Here is a 12,614-nt window from a genome sequence, read left to right on the forward strand (position 1 = left end):
CGCAGACACACATACATGCATAGTGGACATCAGCCTTTACTGATCGTGTACACATACCCTAAAAAGGATTACCTATTTTTGTGCTTAAGTTACTTCTGAACAGAAATCATGATCTTTTTCCTGCACACTATACTGAGCATAATCCTTACTTGTATAAATGACTAAAAGTGAAAAAAGTTTTCCATTGTGATGAATTAATGGCTGCTGCCCCTGGCAATTGTTTGTATGAAATACTGTGAAAGCCACTTCATTTGTTGTCAACTTGTTCTTTCAAACTGAACTTTATCTTCTGAAAAGTTATGTGTGTGCTGTGAAGCACTAGATGGCGTGTGATGGTATGTGTGTGGGGGTGTAGTATGTAGACTTCTGAAGTAGAATTGTGTAATGGCTGCTAACTTCGCGAGTACAGCACTATGTAGTTGTGTCTGTATATTTGGCCTCTGATGAAGAAAACTGCATATTGAAAAGCCAAAAACTCATGACCTGCTGTAATGTGCTTCTGCAATTCACCCTGTGGGAACAGATGTTTAAGTATGCAAGGCAAGATATAACAGAGCAGAAGACCTGAAGAAAGTTTTCGTCTTGCAACAGATGAACAAACGTTTGTGTGGCATCCGTATAGTATAAATATATACACATTCGGAGCTACAGGAAACTTGCAAAGCTGAACTTTGCTGGACATCAAGAGAAAATTGTGCAGTAAGTACAGTGTTTTGTCTATAAGTCTGTATTATCTATGAGTATGAAATGTATATCTTCAGAGGCTGAACGTTGCTCACTCTGGCTGGTTATCTCTAAGGACACTGGTGTCAGCATATATTCACTTAGAGTGAAAATATCTCATGTAAAATGCAACACTTCAGTGTAAAAAAGGAGACAATTGAAGGAAGACAAGTGAATATTACTAAATGATGACTACATATTCATGTATATATTTTATTTTAGGAAAACAGCAATAATTGATAAATTCATGAAGGGAAATGTTGGGGTTCTCTAGGACCACATAATAACTTTTACTGGTTACTGCTCATATGTGGCTAAAATGTTCCTCTCTGACTATTTGTAACATAGACTTCTATGGATGCGTGTGTGTATGTAAACATACATCCTTCTCTAGGTTCCAGTTCCTGAGGTTTGGGCTGCCACATGAATTCCAACAGAAACCTACAGCACTTTGCGTCCTAAAATCCAGTTTAGCTCCAGTGCTGGACAGAGAAGGTATTTTAGGACGTTGACCCCGTTCCCTGTGGGATTCATCAGTACTAGATTTCAATTAATTTCTACTAATGTAAAACACACCTATTTGTCTAACTGCATTTATGGTATCCTATGACATAGGTCTTAACGCTTTGGGACATCATTTACGATAAAAACATAGAAAGCCTTAGAAACTCCACCAGGATTACATTACCGAACCACATCTGAATTCTTGTACCTGGCAAGCTGAGTGCATAATTATATTGGGCAACTATTAAATGATGCAGGCAATGTTATACGCATAATTAACTGAATTATACAGCTTCTCACCAGAATGGAAAGTGGAAGCAAAAAAGTAACTGTTAGTCACAGATGCACAACAAAAAAGTAGCAGTAATATGTTAGAAATTATGGAAATGACAGAGAAGGGTTTCCATTTTGATCATTTGAGCTTATTCCATTGCACATCTTTCTTTACTTGTAGTAAGATATCCAATGTGTGTCTAAACAACTAAAAGCTGCAGAACAAACAAAAAGCTATTGGATGCAATCCATGGACACTTCCCAAAACATTGTATTTTCTCTGTGTCGTACTTTACATGAGTACAGGCACACATACATTATATTCTCATTAAACCCCAAAGATCCCTAAAATGCTTATTCCTCCATAGACAAGATCAGACACCAATTTTTGTGGAAATGTTACTATGGGTTATTTTTTAACAAGATAAAAGTAAGTAACAAAATGAAAAACAACATAAGAACATTGAATAATATTAGAGCGGTTTTCCACGTCCATGAAATGTTTGATAAAATACACAATACTATGAACATCGTCATCCCCTGTCATTCCCATGCTGACATATTTTCTTGGCCCCCCATGATTCTGGTCAGAGTGGTGACCTCAGTGGTGTCGGTTGCAGGTATCATGTGTCGACACACCATGTCATCACTGGAGCTTTGTACTCACTGGCAGGGACCCAATGAAGTATTGGCACAGGAGTGCCAGGGGATTATTAAGGTAAGTAGTACTCTTTTCATTATTTTGTACCTTTGTCAGCTGTTTATAAAGAAGACTTCAATGTGACGAAACTCCCTTCATAATAGTAAAGTTAGATGCTCACATACCTGTGTTCAGTTGCCTTCCATTTTGCACCTCCGACTTTGGTTGGCAGATAATTACAAAACTCCAGGTCTGAAAACAATAACGCAGGGTTTAGAAAGTTACGTGCTTAGGGCATCTTATCAATCACTAGACTCTCCTTTTCCTTCTAAAGTGCAGCTACATTTTCTTTGTGTTGTTCTATCACTCTTTATTTTATTGGCCGTTGGTAGAGTTTAAATTGAAGCTCTTTAAGTTTAGCTTGTAGCTAATATGTTAATGGGTTTCCGCTCCTTACACCCTACTGAAACTGCCCTTATCAAAGTCTCTAATAATCTACTAATAGCTAATCTAATGGCCACTACTCCCTGCTGATTCTCTAGATATCTCTGCAGCATTCGCCACTGTGGATCATCAGCTCCTCCTCACTATGCTCCATGATTCAAAGATACTGCTTGCTCCTACCTCTCTCACTGCTCCTTTACTGTATCTTTTGCTGGCTCTTTTTTTCTCTTCATTACTGTTAAGGTTCCTCAGGTTCAGTCCTAGGCCTCCTCCTCTTATCCTTACATACTGACCCTATTGGGGAAACCAGCAGTAGATTCGATTTTCAGCACCATCTCTATGCTGATGACACCAAATTATACACATCATCTACTGACATCAGCCCTGTATTACGGGAAAACACCAATGATTGTCTGTCCACGGTCTATAACATTATGTCCTCCCACTATAACTCAATCTGTCAAAAACTTAACTCCCTGGGTTTCTTCCCTCCACTAACAAACCTATGCTCGATACTGCCAACATGCCCGCTGTCTTGGGTTCATTTTTTATTCAGATTTTTCATTCACCCCCCTGCATACAATCACTCGCTAGCTCATAACACCTTGATCTCAAAAACATCTTTAGAATTTGACTTTTTCTTACCTTTGACTTTACAAAAACTTACTGAAGCTTTTATTCATTCTCATCTGGACTTATTGCAACTCTTTACTAATCTGTCTCCCTCTTACTATACTCTCCGCTATCCAATCCATCCTGAATACAGCAGCCGGGAATCATATTCCTGTCCTAAAGCTACACGGATGCCTCTACCCTGTACCAGCCATTGCACTGATTGCCCATTCGCTGTAGATTGTAATATAAACTTATCACTCTCACCCACAAAGCTCTCCACAGCTCAGCACCACTCTACATCTCTGCCCTCTTCTCAATCTACAACCCTACCTGTGCCCTCCATTCTGCTAATGACCTAAGACCACAACAAACTGAACCAAAGCAATACATAACGTATATATCAACTGGTGCTTAGTAAATACATGGTGTCGATAGTGGTGATGTATACAGCTCTGGCAAAAATTAAGAGACCACTGCAAAATGTTCAGTTTGTCTGATTTTTCTCTTTATAGGTATATTTTTGAGTAAAATGTAAATTGTTCATTTATTCTAGAAACTTCTGACAACATGTTTCCGAATTTCCTAGCAATAAATTTAGTATTTTTTTCTGACAAAGAAAAATGGTCAAAATAAAAAAAACAAAAACAGTGCTTTCAGACCTCAAATAATGCAAAGAAAACAAGTAGAAACAACAATACAAATGTTTTAACTCAGGAAGAATTCATAAATCAATATTTTGTGGAATAACCATGATTTTTAACCCCTTCATGACCCAGCCTATTTTGACCTTAAAGACCTTGCCGTTTTTTGCAATTCTGACCAGTGTCCCTTTATGAGGTAATAACTCAGGAACGCTTCAACGGATCCTAGCGGTTCTGAGATTGTTTTTTCGTGACATATTGGGCTTCATGTTAGTGGTAAATTTAGGTCAATAAATTCTGCATTTATTTGTGATAAACACGGAAATTTGGCGAAAATTTTGAAAATTTCGCAATTTTCACATTTTGAATTTTTATTCTGTTAAACCAGAGAGATATGTGACACAAAATAGTTAATAAATAACATTTCCCACATGTTTACTTTACATCAGCACAATTTTGGAAACAAAATTTTTTTTTGTTAGGAAGTTATAAGGGTTAAAATTTGACCAGCGATTTGTCATTTTTACAACGAAATTTACAAAACCATTTTTTTTAGGGACCACCTCACATTTGAAGTCAGTTTGAGGGGTCTATATGGCTGAAAATACCCAAAAGTGACACCATTCTAAAAACTGCACCCCTCAAGGTACTCAAAACCACATTCAAGAAGTTTATTAACCCTTCAGGTGCTTCACAGCAGCAGAAGCAACATGGAAGGAAAAAATGAACATTTAACTTTTTAGTCACAAAAATTATCTTTTAGCAACAATTTTTTTATTTTCCCAATGGTAAAAGGAGAAACTGAACCACGAAAGTTGTTGTCCAATTTGTCCTGAGTACGCTGATACCTCATATGTGGGGGTAAACCACTGTTTGGGCGCACGGCAGGGCTTGGAAGGGAAGGAGCGCCATTTGACTTTTTGAATCAAAAATTGGCTCCACTCTTTAGCGGACACCATGTCACGTTTGGAGAGCCCCCGTGTGCCTAAAAATTGGAGCTCCCCCACAAATGACCCCATTTTGGAAACTAGACGCCCCAAGGAACTTATCTAGATGCATAGTGAGCACTTTGAACCCCCAGGTGCTTCACAAATTGATCCGTAAAAATGAAAAAGTACTTTTTTTTCACAAAAAAATTCTTTTAGCCTCAATTTTTTCATTTTCACATGGGCAACAGGATAAAATGGATCCTAAAATGTGTTGGGCAATTTCTCCTGAGTACACCAATACCTCACATGTGGGGGTAAACCACTGTTTGGGCACATGGTAAGGCTCGGAAGGGAAGGAGCGCCATTTGACTTTTTGAATGAAAAATTATTTCCATCGTTAGCGGACACCATGTCGCGTTTGGATAGCTCCTGTGTGCCTAAACATTGGCGCTCCCCCACAAGTGACCCCATTTTGGAAACTAGACCCCCCAAGGAACTTATTTAGATGCCTAGTGAGCACTTTAAACCCTCAGGTGCTTCACAAATTGATCTGTAAAAATGAAAAAGTACTTTTTTTTCACAAAAAAATTATTTTCGCCTCAATTTTTTCATTTTCACATGGGCAGTAGGATAAAATGGATCATAAAATTTGTTGGGCAATTTCTCCCGAGTACGCCGATACCTCATATGTGGGGGTAAACCACTGTTTGGGCACACGGCAGGGCTCGGAAGGGAAGGCGCGCCATTTGACTTTTTGAATGGAAAATTAGCTCCAATTGTTAGCGGACACCATGTCGCGTTTGGAGAGCCCCCTGTGTGCCTAAACATTGGAGCTCCCCCACAAGTGACCCCATTTTGGAAACTAGACCCCCCAAGGAACTTATCTAGATGCATATTGAGCACTTTAAACCCCCAGGTGCTTCACAGAAGTTTATAACGCAGAGCCATGAAAATAAAAAATAATTTTTCTTTCCTCAAAAATGATTTTTTAGCCTGGAATTTCCTATTTTGCCAAGGATAATGGGAGAAATTGGACCCCAAATATTGTTGTCCAGTTTGTCCTGAGTACGCTGATACCCCATATGTGGGGGTAAACCACTGTTTGGGCGCACGGCAGGGCTCGGAAGGGATGGCACGCCATTTGGCTTTTTAAATGGAAAATTAGCTCCAATCATTAGCGGACACCATGTCACGTTTGGAGAGCCCCTGTGTGCTTAAACATTGGAGATCCCCCAGAAATGACACCATTTTGGAAACTAGACCCCCAAAGGAACTAATCTAGATGTGTGGTGAGGACTTTGAACCCCCAAGTGCTTCACAGAAGTTTATAACGCAGAGCCATGAAAATAAAAAAAAAATTATTTTCTCAAAAATGATCTTTTAGCCTGCAATTTTTTATTTTCCCAAGGGTAACAGGAGAAATTTGACCCCAAAAGTTGTTGTCCAGTTTCTCCTGAGTACGCTGATACCCCATATGTGGGGGTAAATCACTGTTTGGGCACATGCCGGGGCTCGGAAGTGAAGTAGTGACGTTTTGAAATGCAGACTTTGATGGAATGCTCTGTGGGCGTCACGTTGCGTTTGCAGAGCCCCTGATGTGGCTTAACAGTAGAAACCCCCCACAAGTGACCCCATTTTGGAAACTAGACCCCCAAAGGAACTTATCTAGATGTGTGGTGAGCACTTTGAACCCCCAAGTGCTTCATAGAAGTTTATAATGCAGAGCCGTGAAAATAATAAATACGTTTTCTTTCCTCAAAAATAATTATTTAGCCCAGAATTTTTTAATTTTCCCAAGGGTAACAGGAGAAATTTGACCCCAAAAGTTGTTGTCCAGTTTCTCCTGAGTACGGTGATACCCCATATGTGGGGGTAAACTACTGTTTGGGCACATGCCGGGGCTTGGAATTGAAGTAGTGACGTTTTGAAATGCAGACTTTGATGGAATGCTCTGCGGGCGTCACGTTGCGTTTGCAGAGCCCCTGATGTGCCTAAACAGTAGAAACCCCCCACAAGTGACCCCATTTTGGAAACTAGACCCTGAAAGGAACTTATCTAGATGTGTGGTGAGCACTTTGAACCCCCAAGTGCTTCATAGAAGTTTATAATGCAGAGCCGTGAAAATAATAAATACGTTTTCTTTCCTCAAAAATAATTATTTAGCCCAGAATTTTTTATTTTCCCAAGGGTTACAGGAGAAATTGGACCCCAAAAGTTGTTGTCCAGTTTCTCCTGAGTACGCTGATACCCCATATGTGGGGGTAAACCACTGTTTGGGCACACGTCGGGGCTCAGAAGGGAAGTAGTGACTTTTGAAATGCAGACTTTGATGGAATGGTCTGCGGGTGTCACGTTGCGTTTGCAGAGCCCCTGGTGTGCCTAAACAGTAGAGACCCCCCACAAGTGACCCCATTTTAGAAACTAGACCCCCCAAGGAACTTATCTAGATATGTGGTGAGCACTTTGAACCCCCAAGTGCTTCACAGACGTTTACAACGCAGAGCCGTGAAAATAAAAAATCATTTTTCTTTCCTCAAAAATTATGTTTTAGCAAGCATTTTTTTAGATTCACAAGGGTAACAGGAGAAATTGGACCCCAGTAATTGTTGCGCAGTTTGTCCTGAGTATGCTGGTACCCCATATGTGGGGGTAAACCACTGTTTGGGCACACGTCAGGGCTCGGAAGTGAGGGAGCACCATTTGACTTTTTGAATACGAGATTGGCTGGAATCAATGGTGGCGCCATGTTGCGTTTGGAGACCCCTGATGTGCCTAAACAGTGGTAACCCCTCAATTCTAACTCCAACACTAACCCCAACACACCCCTAACCCTAATCCCAACTGTAGCCATAATCCTAATCACAACCCTAACCCCAACACACCCCTAACCCCAACACACCCCTAACCCTAACCACAACCCTAATTCCAACCCTAACCCTAAGGCCATGTGCCCACGTTGCGGATTCGTGTGAGATATTTCCGCACCATTTTTGAAAAATCTGCGGGTAAAAGGCACTGTGTTTTACCTGCGGATTTTCCGCGGATTTCCAGTGTTTTTTGTGCGGATTTCACCTGCGGATTCCTATTGAGGAACAGGTGTAAAACGCTGCGGAATCCGCACAAAGAATTGACATGCTGCGGAAAATACAACGCAGCGTTCCCGCGCGGTATTTTCCGCACCATGGGCACAGCGGATTTGGTTTTTCATATGTTTACATGGTACTGTAAACCTGATGGAACACTGCTGCGGATCCGCAGCCAAATCCGCACCGTGTGCACATAGCCTAATTCTAAAGGTATGTGCACACGCTGCGGATCCGCAGCAGTTTCCCATGAGTGTACAGTTCAATGTAAACCTATGGGAAACAAAAATCGCTGTACACATGCTGCGGAAAAACTGCACGGAAACGCAGCGGTTTACATTCCGCAGCATGTCACTTCTTTGTGCGGATTCCGCAGCGGTTTTACAACTGCTCCAATAGAAAATCGCAATTGTAAAACCGCAGTGAAATGCGCAGAAAAAAACGCGGTAAATCCGCCATAAATCCGCAGCGGTTTAGCACTGCGGATTTATCAAATCCGCAGCGGAAAAATCCGCAGAGGACCAGAATACGTGTGCACATTCCTAACCCTAACCCTAGCCCTACCCCTAACCCTAACCCTAACCCTACCCCTAACCCTAACCCTACCCCTAACCCTACCCCTAACCCTAACCCTAACCCTACCCCTAGCCCTAGCCCTAACCCTAACCCTACCCCTAACCCTAACCCTACCCCTAACCCTAACCCTATTCTAACATTAGTGGAAAAAAAAAATTTCTTTATTTTTTTTATTGTCCCTACCTATGGGGGTGACAAAGGGGGGGGGTCATTTATTATTTTTTTTATTTTGATCACTGAGATAGATTATATCTCAGTGATCAAAATGCACTTTGGAACGAATCTGCCGGCCGGCAGATTCGGCGGGCGCACTGCGCATGCGCCCGCCATTTTGGAAGATGGCGGCGCCCGGGAGAAGATGGACGGGACCACGGCTGGATCGGTAAGTATGATAGGGTGGGGGGGGACCACGGGGGGGGGGATCGGAGCACGGGGGGGGGAATCGGAGCGCGGGAGGGGTGGAACGGAGCGCGGGGGGGCTGGAACGGAGCACGGGGGGGCTGGAACGGAGCACGGGGGGGTGGAACGGAGCACGGGGGGGGGTGGATCGGAGTGCAGGGGGGGTGATTGGAGCACGGGGGGGTGATTGGAGCACGGGGGGAGCGGACACGAGCACGGGGGGGGAGCGGAGCACTGGACGGAGGGGAGCCGGAGCAGTGTACCGGCCAGATCGGGGGGGTGGGGGGGCGATCGGAGGGGTGGGGTGGGGGCACACTAGTATTTCCAGCCATGGCCGATGATATTTCAGCATCGGCCATGGCTGGATTGTAATATTTCACCCGTTATAATGGGTGAAATATTACAAATCGCTCTGATTGGCAGTTTCACTTTCAACAGCCAATCAGAGCGATCGTAGCCACGAGGGGGTGAAGCCACCCCCCCTGGGCTAAACTACCACTCCCCCTGTCCCTGCAGATCGGGTGAAATGGGAGTTAACCCTTTCACCCGATCTGCAGGGACGCGATCTTTCCATGACGCCGCATAGGCGTCATGGGTCGGAATGGCACCGACTTTCATGACGCCTACGTGGCGTCAAAGGTCGGGAAGGGGTTAATCACAGCTTTCATGCATCTTGGCATGCTTTCCACCAGTCTTTCATACTGCTCCTGGGGCAAAAATGTAAGCAGTTCTTCTTTGTTTGATGGCTTGTGACTATCCATCATCCTCTTGATTACATTCCAGAGGTTTTCTATGGGGTTCAGGTCTGGAGATTGGGCTGCCCATGACAGGGTTTTGATGTGGTGGTCTCTTAATTTTTGCCAGAGCTCTATTTGCAAAATGAAAGAATGGCAGACCATTCGGATAATGACATTAGGACCAACGGAGGAAAAGCCAAATATACGTCAAGACACAATGAACAGGAGGTGGAAGATAAAACACCTTTATTAGAGTAAATGGTGAAATGGTGGCACAACTAACGGAGGTGCCCGCACATACAAAGGAATAATAAAATGAATGGAATATATTCATAATAGAGGTATAGAACAATACCACATAAGAACAAATTAAAAATCACAGAGATCAATGGATGAGACCACCAGAGGTAAAGTAAAGAATATAGTGGTTCCAGTAATCAAATTATCTGCATATACCAAGGTAGAGGGAAATTGGATCCAATGCAAAAAAAGAAAAATATAAGCAGGTGACTCTCCATGTGTTCACTGAACCATGCAAATGCACTGCGTCCAATACACTGTATGGGTGAAATTAAAATGCTGAGATCTGGAGAGACATGCCACATGTCTGTCTCCGCGGGTGAGCCGCAGGTGTCTCCAGATGCATAGTAGGCATGGTATTTCTTGAAATCCCTCCACTATGTTGTAACAGCTGGCCGCTGCGTGTTGGATGCTGCACAAGTATGCAGCGTCAAAACCGCAGCGTTTACTGATCGTGTGCACCTACCCTCAGTCTCGGGAATAGGGCTGAGAATGAAGCAGACTTGTTTATGCTCAAGGTCAGCTCTATTCCCATTCTTGGGATTGCTGGAGGAATAACCATTAAGCGTTTAGCATTAGCAAAGGGGTTCTCCAACAAAGAACATTTATCAATCTAAAACAGAGGCCATATCTTTATGCTGGCTAAGGACCCAACATTTGGACTCATTTGGAGTCTAAATAAAGTGCAGTCAAGGACACCATTTCGGTCTTAGACTACGATCCAAGAAGTATCGCTTCTCCTGGTGGAGAGTGACATGATAAGCATGTCGAGGTGAGGAGACTTAAAGCCGCAATGCTCCTCTGGGAAATATGCAAATTGTCTCTTCAGAGAGGAAGAGAACTAGAACTCTAGTGCCACCTATTGGAAGTAGCAATCCTAACCGTCAATGTCAACCCTTTACCGAGCCTTGTCACATGACTTAGGATAATAGCCAAACCAGAATCTCAATTTGCAGACACTGTGTTTCGGGGTACTGCCCCTCATCAGTGCAAAGTGGAGATCTGGTTTGGCTGATTGAGAGGCGTCTGACCGGGATCCAAGAAGTATCGTTTCTCCTTGTGGAGAGTGACATGATAAGCATGTCGAAGTGAGGAGACTTAAAACCGCAATGCTCCTCTGGGAAATATGCAAATTGTCTCTTCAGAGAGGAACAGAACTAGAACTCTTGAATTTCCTGAAATTTGCAGTGTGACTCAAATTAGACTACGGAATTGAAATTAAAAAAAAAAAAATATCAGTCTGTTTTTGCAAGTATTCCTTGATTTTCTACACAGGAGATGATAAGTGTTGCACCATTGTGGTGGTTCTGCCTGGAATCGCTGCTCAGCTGCACTTAAATAAATGGGACTTAGCTGCAATACCAGACACTGCCCCCAATAATACATATATGGCTCTGTGCCCTGGAAGCAATAAGTGGGAGGTGTGGGTCGCTTAGAGTTGTTGACGTACATTGAGAGCTTATGATTGTGACTTCAGACTTCTGGCCAGTCAGAAGTTGCAGTCACAAGATGGCGCAGTGAAACCGAAGTAGCGCTGATAGAAAGTGAATATGGCGGCAGGTAAGTATATGCCAACATGTAGGCACCTTAGATTAGAAGCGCCACTCAAGCGGTGAAAAAACCCACAATTCTGGAGTGGTGCTCTCATTAAAAATCCCTAACTGCTAACTGCTTTTCTTTATTTTTTTTTCTATTTCCTTTTTGACGATGCTTTGCTTGAATGTCACCAGGGGGCAGTGGCTGTGGTCACTCCTGTAGCCCCTGCCCCCTCTTTGAAACAAAGCGTTATAAGTGACCTTCATTTCGGGACTGGACTAGTGACCACAGCCTCTGACACCTGATGACGCTTTGTTTGAGTCTTTCCTTCCAGCATGCACTGGGATTCTCAAACGAGGTGTCATCAAAAATGAAGTAAAAAAAAAAAAGGAAAAGAAATGCAGTTAGAATTTTTAACCCCTTTCTGACCTCAGACGGGATAGTACGTCCAAGGTCAGAAGCCCCGCTTTGATGCAGGCTCCGGCGGTGAGCCCGCATCAAAGCCGGGACATGTCAGTTGTTTTGAACAGCTGACATGTGCCCGTAATAGGCGCGGGCAGAATCTCGATCTGCCCGCGCCTATTAACTAGTTAAATGCCGCTGTCAAACGCAGACAGCGGCATTTAACTACCGCTTCCGGCCGGGTGGCCGGAAATGATCGCATCGCCAAACCCCGTCACATGATCGGGGGTCGGCGATGCTTCTGAATAGTAACCATAGAGGTCCTCGAGACCTCTATGGTTACTGATCGCCGGTAGCTGTGAGCACCATCCTGTGGTCGGCGCTCACAGCACACCTGCAATTCTGATACATAGCAGCGAACATCAGATCGCTGCTATGTAGCAGAGGTGATTGCGTTGTGCCTGCTTCTAGCCTCCCATGGAGGCTATTGAAGCATGGCAAAAGTAAAAGAAAAAAGTAAAAAAAATGTGAAAAAAATAAAAAAATAATAAAAGTTTAAATCACTCCCCTTTCGCTCCATTCAAAATAAATCAATAAAAAAAAAAATAAAAAATCGAACCTACACATATTTGGTATCGCCGCATTCAGAATCGCCTGATCTACCAATAAAAAAAAGCATTAACCTAATCGCTAAACGGCGTAGCGAGAAAAAAATTTGAAATGCCAGAATTACGTTTTTTTGGTCGCCGCAACATTGAATTAAAATGCAATAACGGATGATCATAAGAACATATCTGCACCAAAATGCTATC

General features: G+C 43.0%; 1 protein-coding gene across 1 annotated transcript in view; it reads left to right on the plus strand.

The window, feature by feature from the left end:
- The first annotated feature begins 314 nt into the window (after positions 1-314).
- MDFIC (MyoD family inhibitor domain containing) overlaps positions 315-12,614 on the plus strand; it is a 198,338-nt gene continuing 186,038 nt past the window's right edge. Inside the window, exon 1 of the mRNA XM_069764833.1 lies at positions 315-699. The gene's annotated coding sequence lies outside the window, so the exon portion shown is untranslated. The remainder of the gene's footprint in view (positions 700-12,614) is intronic.

Source organism: Ranitomeya imitator, chromosome 4 (genome assembly GCF_032444005.1).
Source record: "Ranitomeya imitator isolate aRanImi1 chromosome 4, aRanImi1.pri, whole genome shotgun sequence".
Lineage (NCBI taxonomy): Eukaryota > Metazoa > Chordata > Amphibia > Anura > Dendrobatidae > Ranitomeya > Ranitomeya imitator.